At 37.7% G+C, this 20,624-nt stretch overlaps 1 pseudogene; it reads right to left on the reverse strand.

The window, feature by feature from the left end:
• Nucleotides 1-2,408: 2,408 nt before the first annotated feature.
• Nucleotides 2,409-20,624, reverse strand: part of LOC137938370 (protein transport protein SEC23 D-like) — a 118,361-nt pseudogene continuing 100,145 nt past the window's right edge.

A 20,624-nucleotide genomic window follows, 5' to 3' on the forward strand; every position in this document is an offset into this window, starting at 1 on the left:
TCTTTTCCTGGTATGGGCGTGGCTGAGCCTAAGGCTTCAATTCCATGTTTAAGTCAGGGTTGACCTGCAGTAAGCAACATCAAGTCAACAGCATACCCATGATGTGCGACAAGGAACAAAACTGGCAGAACATCAAGCATTTGTGAGAAATAAAGCTTACTGTATCATTTCTGAAGTCATACTCCTCCAACATGGGATAATTTAATGCATTTGGTAAGCACCTTTGCTTGACACTTTCAACCTGTAAATGTTTAAGTTAGGTCAAAAAAATTATAAACACTAATCACTTAAATATACATCATCATTCATAGACCACCCTACCTGAGTAGGATCTATTTCAAAAGAATGGGTTTCTTTCTCTTCAGCTATTGCTGCCACATCAGCACCAGTGAACCAACTCCTGATGACCACCACCATCCATTTCACTCAAAGCTTTGCTAACTGTAAATACATCACTTCCTTGTGAACCCTAAACAGTAGATCAAGAGTTTGCATCACCATCAGAATTGTGTCAGAGTTCTCATGATCTATCATAGAAATTTAACCATTTATCTGAAGGTTTAGCCATAGTGACAAATAATCTCTCCATGCTGCAGTGTGATAGTGGCTTTGGAGATGATTTCATAATTTCAATTCAAAATGAGTTTTGATTCACTATGCAGGCAAAAAATGATTAAATTATTTAACAGCACAGTTTTTTTTTTTCAAAAGAGATGTTCAAACTCCACTTCCCTTCTATGAAAAAGAAAAAGAGCAGAAGTTATTTTCTTCCACTGTAACAAGCAAACAACTTCATGATTTAAATGGTAAATGCAACCATTTTGAATAATAGTAAAATATGTAAAGAATAGGCATATAGATGAATCCATAGAAACTCCTATGTAAATTTTCTGTCAGTCGCCAAAAAGATAAGATAAAAGACTAAATATAAAAAGGCACAACTCAGAATAACACCTCAGAAAAATATAGTGGACATGCATGAAGAAAATAACAGCAAAATAAATTACCTCATTGGAATAAATTCTCGCTTTAGATATAACCTCGTCCTTCAGCAAAGTCTTCAGCACCTGCAAGTATCATGTAAAGCATAAGTTCCAAATTCCTCTCATCACCATTTGAATAATAATAATGATAATAACAACATCAATAATAATAATAAACCACTTGTGATAGAATACGAGACTAAATTCGCACCACTGGGACAAGGGACTGCACAAAGTACCGGTTCTTCTTCAGTACAAGTTTTACTTTCCCATAATTAGAAGTTGAAGCATAAATGAAATCAATCATTTCTTTAGGGAGCTTAGTCTTTGATAGCTTGTTCAAAACAGTAATTATTGTTTCAGTCTCGAGCCCACCAGAAACAGCAGCATATAAGGAATGAGGCGTCAAGTTATACTCATGCATAGACTCTGGCCTGCACAACATTTTTCCAACAAAATGAAAATGAGCAACAACACAGAGTTTTAAGTAGAAGAAAATAGAAGGACATCTTAAATACCGGCAAATGGGCTCAGCAATTGCAATGAGGAAATCATAGGCTTGCTTATACAACGGTGAGAATGTCTCAAGAAAGATCCGGCCATCAGCGCAAGCCCATAAAGGGCGGTTTGCATGATCAGGCTTTAATTCAAGTTTAGAAAAATCCCTCTTCGTCAGTTCGCTTTCATCTTCATAATCCATATTCGTACCCATAAACACAATTCAAGCGCCTAAAGTGAACTAAAAACAAAAAGCTAAAATAAAATGAAAAAACGAACAAAAGTAATACCTTCACGACGATCCTCATCAAAATCTTCGGCATAATCAACATCATCATCAACAACAGCAATTCGATAATCCTCCTGCCAAGAAAAAACAATCAGGGGAAGAATAGGAGAGCAACCAAATACAGAACGAGAGTAAGGGTTTTCAAAATTATAAAACCTTAGTGGAAGTCCTGAGCTTCTTACTAGGCTGACCTTTTCCCTTGCAAATGAAGAGACATGAAGACATTTCAGCTCGCAGAGTATTGAACCATAGGATTGAATAATTAGGAGAAAGAAAGAAAGTAGTACCATGTCCAGCCATATTTTATGAGTCCCATAGTTCGACGTAGTAACCGTCAAAATGAACGAGTTGCTTCTAAAAAGGGAAGAAATACTTTTCGGTTTCAGTATTCTCGATTCTAATTAGTTCTCTGTCGCTCACTCTAAGGGACACAGATGAGGGACCTATTTCTTTCTTTACTCGAAAGTGATTACAGGGGTGGACGACTCGTTCATCGCCCCTTCTGACTACCGCCTCTGGAAAGAGCATAAACTAAAAGACGAGGAAGCAGAATACCAATGCGATATCAAAGGCTGCTCCATGGGTTTTGACACAAAGCATGATTTGGTACTGCAAGAACATTTATCTAGCTAACTCATTTATGCAAGATACTCCGCCACCCGCTGAGTCACTTCATCCAAGAAGGATACAAAGCCTACCACACTTGTTAAACCATTACCATAAACATCCTGCTCTTCTATGAGATAGGTTGTGAACACAGTGGCATCGTCCTGTCCCCCTCGAATAAATGTGAGCTTTGGAGTGATACTTCTGTCTTGTTTCAGTTTGTTAATTGTTGTTCGCAAGAGGTCTGCACCAAATAACATTAGTATTAGTAGGTGAAGCAAAACAATCTAAACACTGTTATTGAAATCGTTAACTAAAAAAGGTCTAGAACCCAAAGGAGAGAGTAGGGTCCATCTGGCTGGTCATTCCAAAAAGATTATGCATATAATCCAAGAAAAATGAGCAATCAGATGATCCTTGATTTCCACTCGGTGGCCCCATCATGTCAGGATTACTTTCCTATAACCCTGCAGCATTTGAGCTAAATATTTCCAAACCCACCATTAGACTCAACAAACATAATCTATTTAACACGTGATTGCAAGAATATGACCCCAGTTAAGATCACATATCGATCTGTTTCTGCACAAGGATGTCTGTTATGGTCCCGGATCTGACACAAGGATTCTTTGGGAGGATCTGCAATCTGCCACGGGTTACGGGTCTTCCAAGCATTACTGTAGGGGTAGTAAGAAGACATGGGGAAGACGAAAACGAAGATCAAGCAAAAGGGAAGCTTGATACCCTAGAGCTTGTTGAGGAGAACTCTAAGCCTCTTTACGCTAGATTTAACCTAATTCTTAATACTTCAATCTCCTTTTTTCTCATTACTCTTACCCTTAAATAGGGTTCACCCTGTTAGGGTTTAATAAAATATTACAAAAATATCCCTATGAATAAAATATTCCAAAAATATCCCTACTAATAAATAATTCCAAAAATACCCCTTGTGACCTAAAATTGAAATAAAATAAAGTAAATTAAAGAAAACACTAAAATACCTCTTGGAAGACGAGCTTGTCCTCAAGCTCGAAAGTAGTGTCTATATGTCGACGTCTTCATCGGTGCCCGAGTAGCATCTACCACAGCCATTTGCGCTCTCTGGACGCCCAAAAACTGGAGCAAGCTTTCTAGGATTTTTTTTTGCGTGGACATTCTACATTTCGCTGGCCGGTAAACAAATATTTGATGGCTGAGATAGATAGAGCCCATGAAGCAGTGCTTGTTTGGAGTTGTATAAGGTGAGTTCTGAGGCTACTTTCCTTTACAGGGATTGCTACTATTGAAGCTAATAGGTCTCCACATGCGTCAAGCAGGACACTCTCTAGTGCTGCTACGGTAGCAAGTGTTGACACCAGAAAATTCAGCTCCTCTGCCCTTGACAGTAAATGATACATTGAAGAACCCATGGCTAGCACAACATGAACAACTGAACTAATTGAATCCTTCACCAGTTGTACATCTGCCCTCGCCCCATCCGTGACAGGAAGGTGGAGAGGACATGCTACCAATGCTGCAGTAGCCCCAGCCAAAGACAGTGAATGCTCTCTATCCCGTACAGCCCAATCATCAAGGTAGGTAATTTGATCAATAAGTAGTGAAGCCAACGTCATATCCTGCCTGAGTTGTTGGAGGGTGCTCCTCTTCATGGGGACAGAATCAAGCTACTGCTCATGTTTAACAGAAAATTGAAAGTCCAGTCTTTGGTAGAGAGCTGAGGAAACTGTGAAGAGAGAGCAAAAATTCCGTAGTCTGCAGAGGTTTGGATGCCTTTGTCAGTGGGATTACCACTCCATTTTCCAGAAGTGTGCACCCAAGCACCTGCCATTCTTTCATCTTTATTCCAATCTGATTTCACCCAGCAGAGTTGTTGGAGCCGCTCTCCTACCATTAGTTCCATTGAGCTGGGGTAGTGACCAGATCTGTTTGGTTCCAGAAACCCGCCGAGATGAAAATCCCTTGCCCTTTGCACTACTGCCATATCGTCGATTCTCTCACTAGAAGGTTCATACCACAAGAAATCTAACACGATTCCACTGCTAATTGGAATAGCGGCAGACCCAGCAGTAGAAGTTCTCAGGCTTGAGATCTCGGTGCATGATCTCATACGTAGGACACATCTGCACTACTGCCACAACGGTTCTGGTACGCCCAGCAGCACTCCTTTCTATAAAATGTCCCCGAGCAACCATACGATCAAACAAGTTACCTACTGCACACAATTCCAGCACAAGATGCACGGCAGTATCATCCTCATAAGTATCCCTCAAACACGCTACATTTGGATGTTGAGGTAAATGCTTCATAATCTCCACCAACATGCCCCTTGGAGCCCACATAATCCCTCGGTGATAATTAAGCTCTTTCCCAAACAGAAAAGGAACAACTGCGTTGATCCCATTATCAATGGCATGCGGTTCCCTCCATGACACTCCAGAAATTCCAATAGAAATTACAACAAGCAACTGAGTCATGGAAATTCCAACAGAATTTCCAGCACGTCCTGTCAGCTGCACCTGGATGGTATCTTTAGGTAGCCGATACCTGTGGTAACTTTCCGGCACGTCATGACTTCGCATTGTGCCAATAGCACAATTCACAGTGCTAAAAGGCATAGCCATGTACACTCGCAGGCCACTTTGCAGGACAGGTGTGCCTGAAGCACTCAATTTCTTATCCAATGCCATGTCCAAACCATGGACCTGTTTCTGTACACCATACAGAGCTGCATAATATGTTGCAGTGTGTGGTTGCTGCTGGGGTGCCCATATCATCACTGCAATTGCAGCAGGAAAGGGAGAGAGCAGAAACATCTTGGCCTCATCAGCGCGAGCGCCATATGTCACTGCTGCAACTACTTTATGAATAAACAGCACTGGTTGCAGCAGTGCCACTGGTGGGAGCACTGGTGGCTGCAGAACCGCAGCAGCAGCACAAAACGATTTCTGGAAGAACCACGCGGCGGCAAAACTAGCACAAATAACCTCCAGTACAGCACCTTTCTCAAACTTCCCTCGATACTCCTCTTGCACACGGTGGCAAACACTCTCCTGCACCCAATAAATGAACTCAGCTCTGCGAACAAGAGGGTAGGCCTCAGGATGCAAGTCCCTTGGACCATGCTTGACATCATCAATCATATCCCTCCCCTCATCCACATCGGCATCTACATGCTGTGGTTAAGATTGGCTACTGATTTCCCATGCTGAAAACAGAACCTGGATCAACTCCCACCCCATGACCTGGTGCAACAAATACATAGAAGAAGAAGCAAAAGACCCATGAGGTTCATCATCAACGTCCAATTCTTCCACCCCAGTGGTTCCCTGTGGCTCCTGAACCAGAGTATCATCCATGATAGTATCAACCTCAACCTGCTCGTCATGCAGTCCAAATCTACTGAAATGGCAAACAAAAAATCTCCATTCACCCTTTGGAGGATCAAAAGAAATAAATTTAGCACCTTGCCGTTGGTTCGTGATTCGAGATAATCTAAGAGGCGGATCTTGTTTGACTTTGTCTGAAACTTGTAATTTCTTTTGGAGTAGTAGTGTAACTTCAGCCGTCAACCTTTCATTTTTTGAAGCTGGCTTGGCACCGGGTTTGGTGCTGGAACCTAGTCCCACCATTTCTGAAACTAAAATAAGACCATCTGCAAGACCCCCATGAAAACAGTGTGCCCGATTCATTGCATACCAGTACACAACATTTTTCTTGGGCAATTCATCAAACAGCTGCAATGCCTCATACATCTTCCCTTTCTTCCCCACAGATTGCAAAACAAATAGAGGACGTGTTATAATACCACTGCCTAATGAAGCAACCTGGTCCAGATAATAAGAAAAGGGAAGCAATACTATGCAATCCACAAACAAAATTGTGAAAACTGCTTTGATCCTAAAATCAACCTCATTCAAATCTGTCCAACGAATTCCAGCAGGCAAATTAGTCAGGGACCACAATTGAAAAGAAGAGGGAAAACTCGATTCCAATTTCTGAGACACATACCCAACCACACCCTCAATGTCTAGAATAGCAACATCTGCAGTCTCTAATTCACCTTGCTTATCATGCAGGAGCATCCCAGTAAGCACAAACCGATATGGGAACTCCACCCTGGTGGTGGTCTCATCAACAGAAAGAATAAACAGCCCCACAATTTCAATTGGGCAATGACCATACACACAAGTATTGTGCGCATCAACATAAAAACAAAGTTCCTTCAAAAAAAATTTGTCGAGATGCTTATCCCCCCCCCCCCCCCCCCCCCCCCCCCCTAAATTGGATTTTGGGTTTGCGCTGGTCTGTCGAGAAGTAGATTGCGAGTGGGATGTGTTGGTCAGAAATCCAATCCCACCGGAGTTGTGTCCGACGGAGCCTCCTCCGTGTCCGGTGGCAAAGGGCAGCCCTTTGGGGCTTTGCCTCTTGGTTATTTTCCACGACCAAGGGCTCTCGAAAACGCCTCCTTGTCGGACGAATCTCTTCTGCTGGCCGTGAGGAGGGGTTTGTTGAGGATGAACCCAAATCAACCCTTACCGACGGGTTTGTGGTCGCATACCCCTCCGATTTTTGTTTTCCAGGGCCCTTCTTGGCGTCTGCCTCTTCTACAGGGACGTCGGCCGGTAAAGAAGATAAAATCTTCGAATTTTCTGGTTGGCCGTTCTGCCCGTCCGAGATAGTTTCTACTACCTCTTTTGCGCATATTTCATGGTCGGATATTTGAGGTCGTGTGACCATTTTTGCTGCAGCAACGAGTTCTTCACTTGCATAAATTTTAATGGAAGCATCTAACCGTACTCGTATTTCTTCCAATTCCTTACCCATAGTCATCCATATTTCTTGGGATATAGAATAACCCATTGTGTTCCCGCTCTGATACCAGTTGTTATGGTCCCGGATCTGACACAAGGATTCTTTGGGAGGATCTGCAATCTGCCATGGGTTACGGGTCTTCCAAGCATTACCGTAGGGGTAGTAGGAAGACATGGGGAAGACAAAAACGAAGATCAAGCCAAAGGGAAGCTTGATACCCTAGAGCTCGTTGAGGAGAACTCTAAGCCTCTTTTCGCTAGATTTAACCTAATTCTTAATACTTCAATCTCCCTTTTTCTCATTACTCTTACCCTTAAATAGGGTTCACCCTGTTAGGGTTTAATAACATATTAAAAAAATATCCCAATGAATAAAATATTTCAAAAATATCCCTATTAATAAATAATTCCAAAAATACCCCTTGTGACCTAAAACTGAAATAAAATAAAGTAAATTAAAGAAAAAACTAAAATAATAATGTTATTGCGTGCATAACATTTCACACAACATCCTTACGGGACTTGACAAACAGAATGACTGGATTCTAACCCCCAAATCTTATGTTTAAATTTTAGGGCCTTCTCTTGGTATGATTACTTGATGAACCACAAAAAGGAAACACATTTCTTGTGACAGTGCAGTTGGAATAACTTAGTTAAATATTTATGAGCTCACAATCAAACTTAACAACTAAAGTATTTTTTAAATCCTAACTACAGGCTACAGGTAGGAATCAAATTCCAAAACGAGGAATGTAAACCCAAATTTTATGCCTTCCTCCTAGCATTAGTATTTGAAGAACCAAAAAGGAAATAACTTACAGTCTTGTGGAGGAGGAAAGGGGAGTGCCGGATCTGCCGTTGAGGAATAATATACAATTAAGTTTGTGAAAGCATCGAGAAAGAAGATTGGACTTCCACTTGTTATTAGTGCTGCACGACTCAATGAGTGACGTGGATATGCTTGTTTGTCAAGAGTGGCATATGATGTCAATACTGGATATATAGCTCGGTGAAGGGAACCTGGCTCTAGTGCACTGCATCAACACATTCAGTTAACAAAATTGTCAAGCCAAATTTTGTTTAACTTCGAGTGGAAGAAAAAATCATAGAAACAGTCAAATATATCCAGTAAGTACCTGAACAGGCATTGAAGATATATGAGATAATCGGGATGAACACCTTCATGCACGTGGAGAAGTGGGCTTCTAAGCAGAGCAAACACAAGTCGAGGCAGAGGCTGCAGCTGAAGGCACTGAGAAAATGCCACATCAACGCGAGAAAGTAAAGATTCATTTCCATGTTGAACAAGTTTATAGGCTTCATTATACTGTGCGGTGAGAATAACAAGCCAATCCTGAAGTAAAATCCTACCCTCCCTAATTCCTTGCTCCAAAGAAGCTGAAATTACCTGAAAATTTGTGGCAAACAAGGGCAAATGAGCAAGAAGGATCAATATAAAGTAGATTGTGGTACTCAAGTCTCCAGTCAGGACTGACCTTAATGTTTTTGACTAGTTTAATTGACTCGAAAACACAACAATTTTCCTTCTTTTTCCCTTCTCCACATGTGATGGAACTTTAAGAAGTATAGTAAACCAGAAAGCATATTTGGCACAAGAAATTTATGATTCAACATCAATGGCAGAGAAATCATGTTCACAAACCATATTACCACAATCAAGTCAAAAAAATACTGCAGATAGCTAAGCATTTGACAAATTCCCTTTTTTTTTTCTGAAATGGTCAATTCCATATTATTAAATGCATACAAAACAAAAAAATGCTAACAAGAAAACAAAACCAAATATATATATCTACACACACACACTCATCAACAGTGACAATTTATAGAATGTATCACACGGAAAAGGCACTAATGCATCAATCTCTAGCTTACCTAAAAGATGTAACACCCCTTTTACCTAGATAATGCTCATGTGTACTTGAGTTCAACCTACCATTTTAAGAGTTTACTTTACTCTAGTACATCCATAGCCCATGGTCCAATTTTTTAATCCAACAACACTAATTGTTTTGGACCCAAAACGTTTAGATGAGCTTCAGGTATAGATTGTTGCCTTAAACCAAATTTCCCGCCACTGCTCAAACAAGCCATTCAGAATGGTGATGCATATCAGGCCTTTCAAATATAGAAGTGTCTTACTCAACCAAGATATTCCAAAATCTCAATAAAACTAGCTTGTTCTACACTAAGAAACAAATGAAATCTAATAACAAAATATAGCAAAAAAAATTTGATACGAAACAACCTTATGAACAAGGATTGACAACACAACTTCAGGATCAACGCTGTCGTAAAGTTCATTCATATTTGCAGCTGTAGCATATTGAAATGTCCTTATCCTTAAGTGCCGCTTAAGGGAGTATCTGGACCTAAAGAAAGTACATTGTTATGCCATAAAAAATGCAGTGAGAAGAATGTTGACAGTTAGGGGAAGGCATTACAACCACATTTCAACAATGAAAAAGTCCAAAACACTCCTCTTTATGAGTGGAACAATATATGAGAAAGTTTTTCACGGAGTAGTTACCAACAAACATCTTTGAATTAAAAAAAAAAAAAAACAGTTTCAAAATATTTTTTCCTCGAGTAATTAAATACTAGTACCTATCAATCATCAGTCAAAAGAATCCAATTCCACAAAATATTGTTAGCAAACTGAATAACGATCCAATGATTCAAAGATAAAACCCAGTATAGACAACTTGTTAGCAAACTGAATAACGATCCAATGATTCAACCTAACATTTCCTATGTTGATAATGTCAGACTCCAATACCTAAAGATAAGACCCAATACTACAAGACTTGTTGGTAAGCTGATTTAAGACTCAACCTAATATTTCCTATGTTGATGGTGTTGTCAGTCAGTTTATGGAAAACCTGAGGAGTTGAAGTTGTGAAACAGATATTAAGGTATTTAAAATGTGGACATAGATTGTTTTATAAACCACACCATAATCTAGAAATAATCAGGTTTTTAAAATATTGACAATGTAAAGTCTAAAATTAGTAGAACCTCAGTAAGTGCTTATTGCACATTTATGAGCAGTAACCTTGTGACCTAGAAAAAGTACCAAAACAAACTATACGAGCAAGGTCAAGCGTATGCAGCTTGTGAAATAATGTGGATTAAGTCTTTAGCAATAGAGTTTGGGTTCACAATTGAAAACTTATGGCAATATTTTGTGACAATCAGGCTGTTAGTTTTATTGTTAACAATCCAATATTTCATGAGAGAACTAAATACATTGAAGCAAATTGTCATTTCATTCACGATGCAATTATGAGTGGCAAGATTATAACATGGTATGTTTGCTCTACACATCAACTCGATGACATCTTTATATAGGGGTTGATCAATGTTGACGCAAAGTGAGACTTCCCAGAATTAACTATTCTTCACTCCAAAACTTCATCTTTCTCATATCTGATTATTTTACAATAACAATGACCAAAATCTTTTCCGTGACTTTAACAAGAGCATTGACCAAAGCAAAGAGTAATTATCAAATGCTGCAACTGCTGGTTGAGGCTGGAAAAACTCATTTCTTTGCCAACAAAACCCCCTAGAAGATGCTTGAAGAAATTCAAACAATCCCCTAAAAAAAGGTTTGAATGAATAAGAGAAACAAAGTAATGATGAAAATGGCAGCAAATTTCCAGCATAACAGTGTTGTTTATTGCTCTATGAGGGCTAGAGTTGAATTAGTTGCCAAGATAGTCTTCATCTCAGTATAAGATGTTAGGTCCGGTCAGAGAGAGAAGAATAAGTCCCGATAAGTTTAGGCTTGAAAACAGTAAGGTCTACAGGTTGAGGAGTGGACCTCCCAGATTGACTAATCAACTAAGATTTAGAACTACATAAAATTTTGGTCCAGTGAAATTCTTGACCATTTCATCTCCTTGGATCCATTCAGAGAGAAACAGAAAGCTGATTGCCTCACATTTGACTGCTAGAATGGAGACAATCAAGGAGTAGACACCACCATAGAACAGGTGGTAAAAGCACAATTTTGATCTCAGAGCAATCCTAGCCTAGCTGGTGGATGCAGTGTGACCCATTGAGGTAGAGTTTTTGATCCTCCTCATAGGCCTTAAGAGTGTTTACCAACTCTTTTTTCTAATCCTGCCATCATTGAGGTGATTTGGCTGTTGTTTCAAGCAGGATGTTCAGGGAAGTCCTCACCTTGATGCTTAATTTTGATTTTTTAGAATATTGTCGACCTTTATAGGCATTTGATGGAAGAGCTGGATGCCACTCTATGGGGATGTGAATCATCTAACTGATTTCTTGGAACAACAACTCATTGTGGGAGATTCCCTTCCCATTGCTTAACATTGTAATAGATTGGTTGTGTGATTGTATTTGTTTTCTTTAATGTCCTCTAATAACTATTCAGTTGTATGCTTTTTAAGTTTGCTTATAACATCTTGTACCTCTCTCTACTAATAAATTACTATCTCGCTTTTACAAAAAAAAAAGAAAAAAGAGAGATAGAGAACAACTTATTACTCCTCTTCCCAAGAAACTCTAATATTAGACCAAGTTCTGATATCCATACACTGCTTCTATAATACTAATTACAATATAATATGAAAAACCAGAGAAATCCTTGTGATGACATAGTACAAGTAACCTAAAATACATATGATTCTGGGTTAAAAAAACTTTGATGTTTACACAACTTTAACTGTAGGTAAGAGCAATTATAAATTTTAGAAGTCGATTAAAACACAGAATGACCACAAATGAAAAGACAAGGACTTCCTAGCACATGGCAGCTAGTTATATGTACTTGTTTTCAACACTTGATCCTGAAACTGAAGATTCCTCAGGTGGCACAATGACAGTATACTGGAAAGCAATTTGTATCACAGGAGGCTCTGTGTGTCTGTACATGATTTAAGACATATTGTTTCATATTTCTAAAATAAAGACCCATCCTTCTCAGTATATGACATCAAAACAGGATCTGAATACCTCGAGAATCCCACAGAATTAGAAAAATCAAAGTCATAACTATAAGTGGCATAAGAGTCGCAACATATAATGTGCTGAACGTTCTCATACTGAGGATCTGCAAAGAAATGACCATACTATAGAAGAAAAAAGTAAATCAGACCACATAAGAGCAGCTCTTATTTAGATATGAATCAGAAGCAAAACTTAAATGTTTTTGAAGATCTCCAAGACCATACCGAGCGTCCTGGCTGGAAATCAGAGGATGTTCTCAATCTTAGTATGCATCGAAAGGCATATGAACGGCTAAGCATCCGGAATCTGAAACATCAATTATGTTTTCAAAAATGAACTTAGATTAAGCTACCCATGAAACTGTCAAAATATAGAAAGTAGTGGACTATAGCTTATCCTTGCCCATTATGAGTCATATACTTGTGTTGAGTCATACATGTAATATCAGAATAAAGCTTCACCCTCTTTCAATTAATAAAACAGTCAAACAAACCAGTTTGAGGGTAATCTAGCTCTCATTACCAATCAGCTTACTCATATATGTTTTATTTAAGAATAAAGATAACGCAAAATTTTCATGTAATCAATGGAGAAGGTAGTGACAACACAATCAAAATGTCCATGAAAGCACAGAGCGTCATTGCCATTGTGGCAGGCAGCAAAGACGACAAGCCCTTTTTTACATTTTTTGGCACTCCAGACACTAATCTGTTAATTTCCCCTCCTCCCTTCCTCTCCCATAAAATTTTTATGTAATATTAAAGAAATTCAATAGAAAAAACAACAACATAATCTGCCTTTATGTCTTCCACCATGAGAAATCAAGGGCAAAGAGCGGATGCATGCAAAGGCTAAGCAGCTTTCAGCTTCATACCACCTGCATCCAAGCTCCAAATCACAGCCACAAATAACATCATAAGGGTGAAACAAAGACCAATACACCAATTGGTGCACAAACCGAGCTTCTAAGCCCCTTCCCAAGAAACATTTATAAGAGAACCAACAAAATCTAATGACTGCATCTTCCCCATCACTGCACAACACTTCCTTTTCCTTCTCTCTGTCATTTTTATTTTAGATAGTAGAGAAATAGATACATGAGCTGGCTACTAAAAACATTAGATGACTGCAAGGAGCCCATCATCGCCAGTCCATCTATATGAGGGGAATGCAATAACCCATGATAGGATTGACTGCTGTAGCCACTCCCAACGAAAGAAATATCATGGAGAATTGCTATGCAAGGGGTGCATACCCAAGAAACAACAAGAGAACTTTTTTTTTAAAAAAACTTGTCATCGATCTCCTTAAACATATGTGAGAGCTTCCAAAATGGAGGGATCTAGCCTAAGCCAACTAGGTGACATTTGAAGAGGCTCCTTCAAGTCTAAGCAAGATGAAAAAGCAATCTCTAGACAGCCTCAAACCATGAAGCAGAGGCCACAATGCTTGAACAATCTCATGATTTCCTCCACATTCCCTCCCTCACTCTGCATTTAGTGCTATGAAATCCATCTGCAAGCTCACTCAGTTTTTTTAGTGGATTACGAATTGATGTCCAGAAAGATAACTTCACCAGATGTTTGCTTGATCCTGGGTCAGAGGTCTACATGCATATGCCAAACACACTCAAATTAAGGTCCAAAATTCCCTTCATCACAGTGGTACATTTTGTCCTTGAGACCTTAATCAAAGGCGTGCTTTGACCAACACTGGGATGGATGAGGCAAGAAACCTGCTTAACCACCTTGAGAACAGATACATTCTTAGGACAGGTTGTTGACCTCATGGTTTGGAAAGACAGCACATAGGGTCATTAACTGTCTACTCTCCGACAATAATCATCTGGTTGTCTGACAAGCACGAGCATCTCTCTCTCTCTCTCTACTCTTAATCCTATGGGTCAAATCAGGAGACAAAACAATTTTACCAATTTAAATCTCAAAACAATTGGCCAACAGCTAATTCATATTGAAGATTTGTTGGATAAAGGTAAAATCCAGAGAAATATTGTCAAAATCCTTATGACTTATCTTCTCGAAAATTGCCTTTGTTGATGAACAATAAATCGCTCATCAAACCACCCGTTCATATTAGGAACTTTAAATGGGATAATAATTCTGAAGTTGTTGATGAATTATTATCTCGGCTTGGAAGATTGAATCTTTCTGAAGATCAACTAAAACAAGCCAAAGAAGCAAAAGCTGCAAAGATTCTGAAAAGTATTCAAACATTAGAATCTCACGAAGATCTAAATGAAGATTTTTCATCTCAAAATTCTGTGGATTTAACTCCTTCAGCATATTCTGATTCTGATATTGGTCAAAACTCTAATCTCAAAGATTTAGGTTTAACCAATGTCAATTAGACTGATGAAATTCTTCAAGACATGATACAAGATCCAAGTATCCAAAAATTCGATTATGAGAAAACGTCTACTCAAAAATGGGATCTACCTAACAAACTCTATTACCATAGGCCTACACCTCAAGACCTATTGTATGAAGAGAATATTTATTTAGATAAAAAATCTTATGATGGCAAATCCATTTATGAATGGAATATAGATGGATTATCTGAATATCAGATACTGGAACATTGTCACCAAATGCTTATGTATTGTACAATCTGTCGGCAACATAAGAATTCGATCACGGACTTGCACAAATGCTTATTGCAGGGTTTTTTGGAACTCTCAAAGGTTGGTGGGATAATATCCTCACCCCTAAACAACATCAGGAAATTTATAATTCAAAGAAGGTTATCAAAACAGAATCTGGCCAAGCCTACCTAGGTGAGGACGATGCAGTTTATACCTTGATTTCCTGTATTGTTTATCATTTCATTGGAAATCCGACTTCCCAATCAGATAAGGGAAGAGAGGTTTTACAAAATCATAGGTGTCGAACACTTAGCCAGTTTCGCTGGTATAAAGATGTTTTCCTCACTAAGGTTATGCAAAGACCAAATGCCAATAATGAATATTGGAAAGCAAAATTTATTGATGGTTTACCAACTCTTTTTGCCAGCAAGGTAAGAAAAAGGTTAGGTAATGAGGTAGGAATTATAAACTACCATCAATATACATATGGTCTCCTTACCAGTGATATCATCCAAGAAGGGCTGACCTTATGTAATGATTTAAAGCTTCAAGCTCAGCTTAAGAAACAAAATTCTACTGTAAAGCGTGAGCTTGGTGAATTTTGTGAACAATTTGCTTGTGACACAGGTCCATCACCTTCCAATCAAAGGAAGGGAAAAGGTAAAGTCTCTCACTCTAAGAGACATGAACCCTATTCACACCAGAGTAGGAGATATCCAAAAAGACAGTCTCATCAAAAGACTCGTCATGAATCTAGGAGACCTCCTCCTCGTCAGAGACCACCTCCTAGAAGAAATCCTCCAGACAAAAAGAAAATTGTCTATTAGAAATGTGGTAAATTAGGCCACTATTCAAATAGATGCAAAACTAAAGAGAAACTTAACCAACTTCAGATTGATGAAGGATTAAGAATTCAATTGGCCAAAATTCTCTTAAACTCTGATTCTAGGGATGATATTGAGTATGCCTTATCCAGCCAATCAGAAGAAGACCAAGATTGTAGCTGTTTTCATCTACAATCTATGGCACAAATGCATCAGATTAATGTTCTTACGAATGAACAACAACTTGTGCTTAAGAACATTGATCAAGAGGAAGATCCTCAAACCCAAATATATTTAATCAAAGAATATCTCTGTCTGTTTAGTGTACCTTCCTCCTCTAACCCGGGGTTAATCCCAAGCACAGAGTAAAAGCATTGCGGTATTTCCTTTGATGCTTCACGGTCCATGCGTCCCTTGTTTCTGCCCGTTTATACCCAAGGAGGTTTCAAGGCTTTGTTTTCTTGGGACTAAATGTTGGAGCCCGTGGCAGAACCTTAATGCTAGGAAATTGCACACCTCTCTGTGTCTTGGGTTTCCCATACCTGAAGGAATTACACTTCTTACTTATTTTCCGTAATCATCTCCATGCTTGTGCTTTTTCTAACTTATCTGTTTAATCCTCACTGCTTTTATTGTCTGCTAATTTTTATAGATTGTGTGGCTTGGTGTTTGTTTTTGTGTTTATACATAAAGGTATATTAGGCTGGAAACTGCTGGGTGAGGGCTAAGCCCTGACAAACGCCTCTGCCTCTTCGGAGCTAAGCGTTGCTCCCGGAAGCCACAACGCCGCTATACTTTTATGTTTATTTGGTTAGTTAATAAAATATTAAGACAATTTTTTAGAATAATCTTACGCATATTACCTATATACTATATATATATATCTAGCTCTTTTTTACAACTCCATATATTACGGTAGAAGATTTAAAATATAGGAACTTATACTAGTATCCTGTTTTTATTTATATTAGTGATTGAATTATTTAATTACTTTGTTTTCCTACCAGAACAATTAGAAAACCTTTTAGTTCTTACATATTTTTAATTGCTAATATTATAGGTAGAATAGTTATTTGTAATCTTTTCATATTTAGTATTATCTGTCTTATATTATCCTTTATTCCTACAGAAGAGTAGTAGAAACCCCTAGGCAAATATTTATACCTAGAAGGCAAGTAATAATAAAATCTCGTAATAATTCACCTTTAAATACTCCAGACTAGATTAAATTAAATTAGTACCCCCTTTAAATTGGTATCAGAATCAACATCTTGTCCCTGTAAAGTTCCAGGAAGCTGTAAACAACCCAATAATTCTACAATTCTTGCCCTTGAACAACAAATAGACAACTCCATAGTCAAATTAGATAATAAATTGTTATGCTATGAAGAAATAGATGAAGCCCTAACAGAAGTTCCTATCCAACACTCCCAGACTTTGCCTGAAGCAGTAGTACATACAGGCTTAGTTCAAGTTTTCGTCCAAACAGAACCTTACATCCAACCATTACCAAGTCCTCAAAATTATCCAGAAGAAATAATGGGAGAAGATGAAGATTTTGATGATTGGATAGAACGTATGATAGACCTAGATTATACCTTTTTAGACACAGAAAAGCTTTATTTAGAAATAATTAATGTTCATCATAAAGATAAACAACACTTACAATAGATTATAGATAAACTAGACCAATTAGAATATTTCGGAGAAAACCCCCTAAAATATTGGGAAAACAATCACATACAGTGTAGGCTAGAATTATTAAATCCCAATTACATAGTTAAAACAGCCAACATAGAAGCCACTAACCTAGACAAGGAAGACTTTAAACTTCACATCACGGAATTATTAAACCTAGGCATTATTAGAAAATCCATAAGTCCCCATAGATCAGCAGCCTTTATAGTTAGAAAACATAGTGAACAAAAAAGAGGAAAATCTAGAATGGTTATTAATTACAAAAGGCTAAATGATAATACTGTTACAGATAGTTATAACATACCAGATAAGTCTCAGCTAATTAATAGGATTCAAGATAAAAGGATATTTAGTAAGTTTGATTGCAAATCAGGATTTTGGCAGGTAAAAATCATCCAGATAGTATAGAATGGACAACATTCACATGTCCAGAAGGACATTTTGAATGGTTAGTCATGCCTTTTGGGTTAAAAAATGCACCTTGCATTTTTCAAAGAAAAATGGATAATATATTCAAGAAATATGATACATTTGTTCTAGTCTACATACATGACATCTTAGTGTTTAGCAAAACCATTGAAGAACATATAGGTCATTTACAATTAGTATTAGCCACTTTAATGCCGGAAGGAATCATTATTAGCAAAACAAAAATTGAATTATTTAAAGAATATATAAACTTTTTAGGAGTAAATATAAGACAAGGTCAGATAGAATTACAAGAACATATTTCTAAGAAGATATTAGAAATGCCAGACGATTTATCAGATACAAAACAACTCCAAAGATTTTTAGGATTGGTCAATTATGCCAGACCTTTTATTGAAGATATAGAAAAAATTATTGGCCCTTTGTATGGAAAAACTTCTCCAACAGGGCAAAAATTCTTTAACCAAGAAGATAAAAATTTGGTTAAAAAAGTTAAAGAAAAAATCCAGACACTATCAAAACTACAAATGCCTTTAGATTCTGATTATCTAATCATTGAAATAGATGGTAGTAATCTCGGATGGGGTGGAGTTCTTATAGCCAAACCTCTCTCTCTCTCTCTCTCTCTAGAAAATACTAGAAATGCCAAATGACCTATCTGACACAAAACAACTCCAAAGATTTTTGGGGTTAGTTAATTATGCCAAACCTTTTATAAAAGACAAGAAAAATCATTGGCCCATTATATGGAAAAACCTCTCCTACTGGCCAAAAGTTTTTTAATCAAGAAGACAAGAATTTAGTTAAAAAGGTTTAAGAAAAAAATAAAACACTATCAAAATTATAAATGCCTTTAGATTCTGATTATCTCATCATAGAAACAGATGGAAGTAACCTCGGATGGGGAGGAGTCCTTATAGCCAAACCCCACAAGTATAGTGAAAAGGAACAAGAAAAAATCTGTAGCTATGCTAGTGGAAAATTTAAAGAAAAAGGGAACATGAGTAGCATAGATTCTAAAATACTAGCAGTAATTTATTCCTTAGAATCATTTAGATTATTCATCATTAACAAACAAGAATGTACATTAAGAACAGACTGCGAAGCAATAGTAAAATATTTCCAAAGAAGTAAAGAAAATAAAATAAGCAGAAGAAGATGGTTAAATCTCGTAGATATTATTACTGGTAATGGATATAAAATTGAATTTGAACATATTAAGGGAAAAAACAATAGTCTTGCAGATACTCTTAGTAGAAGGTTTTTTGACTCAAAACTTATTATTGATTGAACAAATGGATTTTCCAGACCAAGGTTCTTCCAGACCTTCTTCTTCCAGATTTAACAATTATGGATAAGAATTTCTTAGTTTTGGTAATCAGAAATTAGTAGTTTTCCCAAAATCTAATATTACTTTTAAGACTTTACCAAATATTTCTGTTACAAAAGAAGAACAATGTTTGTTAGACAATCTATGGCTTTCTTATCAGAGAATTCCAAAAGACCAGAAATATTTTCTAGCCAGTCTCAATGGGCTTTCAGAATATTTACTCAGAAAAAGAAAAGTTTTAATTTTTATGTAGTCTTTCAAGGTCACACTCCAGGTGTCTTCCATTCCTGGACAGAAGTCGTAGAAAACATCCAAAATTTCAAAAGACCCATTTACAAAGGTTTTAATAATCTCCAAGAAGCTTTAGAAGCAACCAAGTTAACTATTGGCACCAATTACTACATAGCCCCTTCTTTAAGACATGTGAGAGAAGACCAAGTGTCCTATGGCGTAGCTAAGGTCATCTCTCTCTCTCTCTCTTTCTTCATGAATTCTTCGAAATATTGTCTCATCATCTTCTTTACTTCTTCTGGATTTGTGTATTCTTTTCCTTTCTGTTTTTCTTTTGTTTTTTCTGGCATTTTTAGCAAATGCCTAGCCATCAACGGACTTGATGAATCTTTACCGGCTGTTGTTTGAGCCGGACTAGCCAGTGAAAAACCCTCACTGGTAGGTATCTCTCTCTCTCTCTCTCTCTCTCTCTCTCTCTCTCTCTCTCTCTCTTTCTTTCTTTCTTTCTTTCTTCAGGAATTCTTCAAAATATTGTCTCATCATCTTCTTTACTTCTTCTGGATCTGTATATTCTTTTTCTTTCTGTTTTTGTTTTGTTTTTTCTGGCATTTTTGGCAAATGCCCAGCCATCAACGGACTTGATGAGTCTTTACCGGCTGCAGTTTGAGCCGGACTAGCCAGTGAAAAACCCTCACTGGTAGGTATCTCTCTCTCTCTCTCTCTCTCTCTCTCTTCCTGAATTCTTTGAAATATTGTCTCATCATCTTCTTTACTTCATCTGGATCTGTGTATTCTTTATCTTTCTATTTTTCTTTTGTTTTTTTCTGGTATTTTTGGCAAATGCCCAGCCATCAACGGACTTGATGAGTCTTTACCGGCTGCCGTTTGAGTCGGACTAGCCAGTGAAAAACCCTCACTGGTAGGTATCTCTCTCTCACTCTCACTCTCTCTCTCTCTCAAGAGAAAAAGCAAAAATCTTATCCACAACTAGTGGACAGTTGGCCTGTATGTCGACAAAAGAATGTCACTAGCACTCTTTTTATAGAAAATTGTGAAGCAGAAATTAGCCTCCTAAAACACCGATTAGATACAATAGAAAAAAATTACTGTAGGTTTAGAAGACCCAGAAACTTCTTATGTTTGTAATCAAGACAAATCCTTTTCTAGTATCCTTGTTCGAGCCAAAATCATTTTCCCTAATAAGCACTCTTTAATTTTTGATGCCCTAGTAGACTCTGGATGTACTAAATGCATTATCCACAGACGCTTAGTCCTCCTCAGTTCCTAAAGAAGACTACTAAACAAGTATTTAGTCAACAAGT

The sequence above is a fragment of the Aristolochia californica genome, unplaced genomic scaffold (assembly GCF_029961685.1).
Source record: "Aristolochia californica isolate CCGP_79_NKW_82.1479 unplaced genomic scaffold, dmAriCali1.0.hap1 SCAF_8, whole genome shotgun sequence".
Lineage (NCBI taxonomy): Eukaryota > Viridiplantae > Streptophyta > Magnoliopsida > Piperales > Aristolochiaceae > Aristolochia > Aristolochia californica.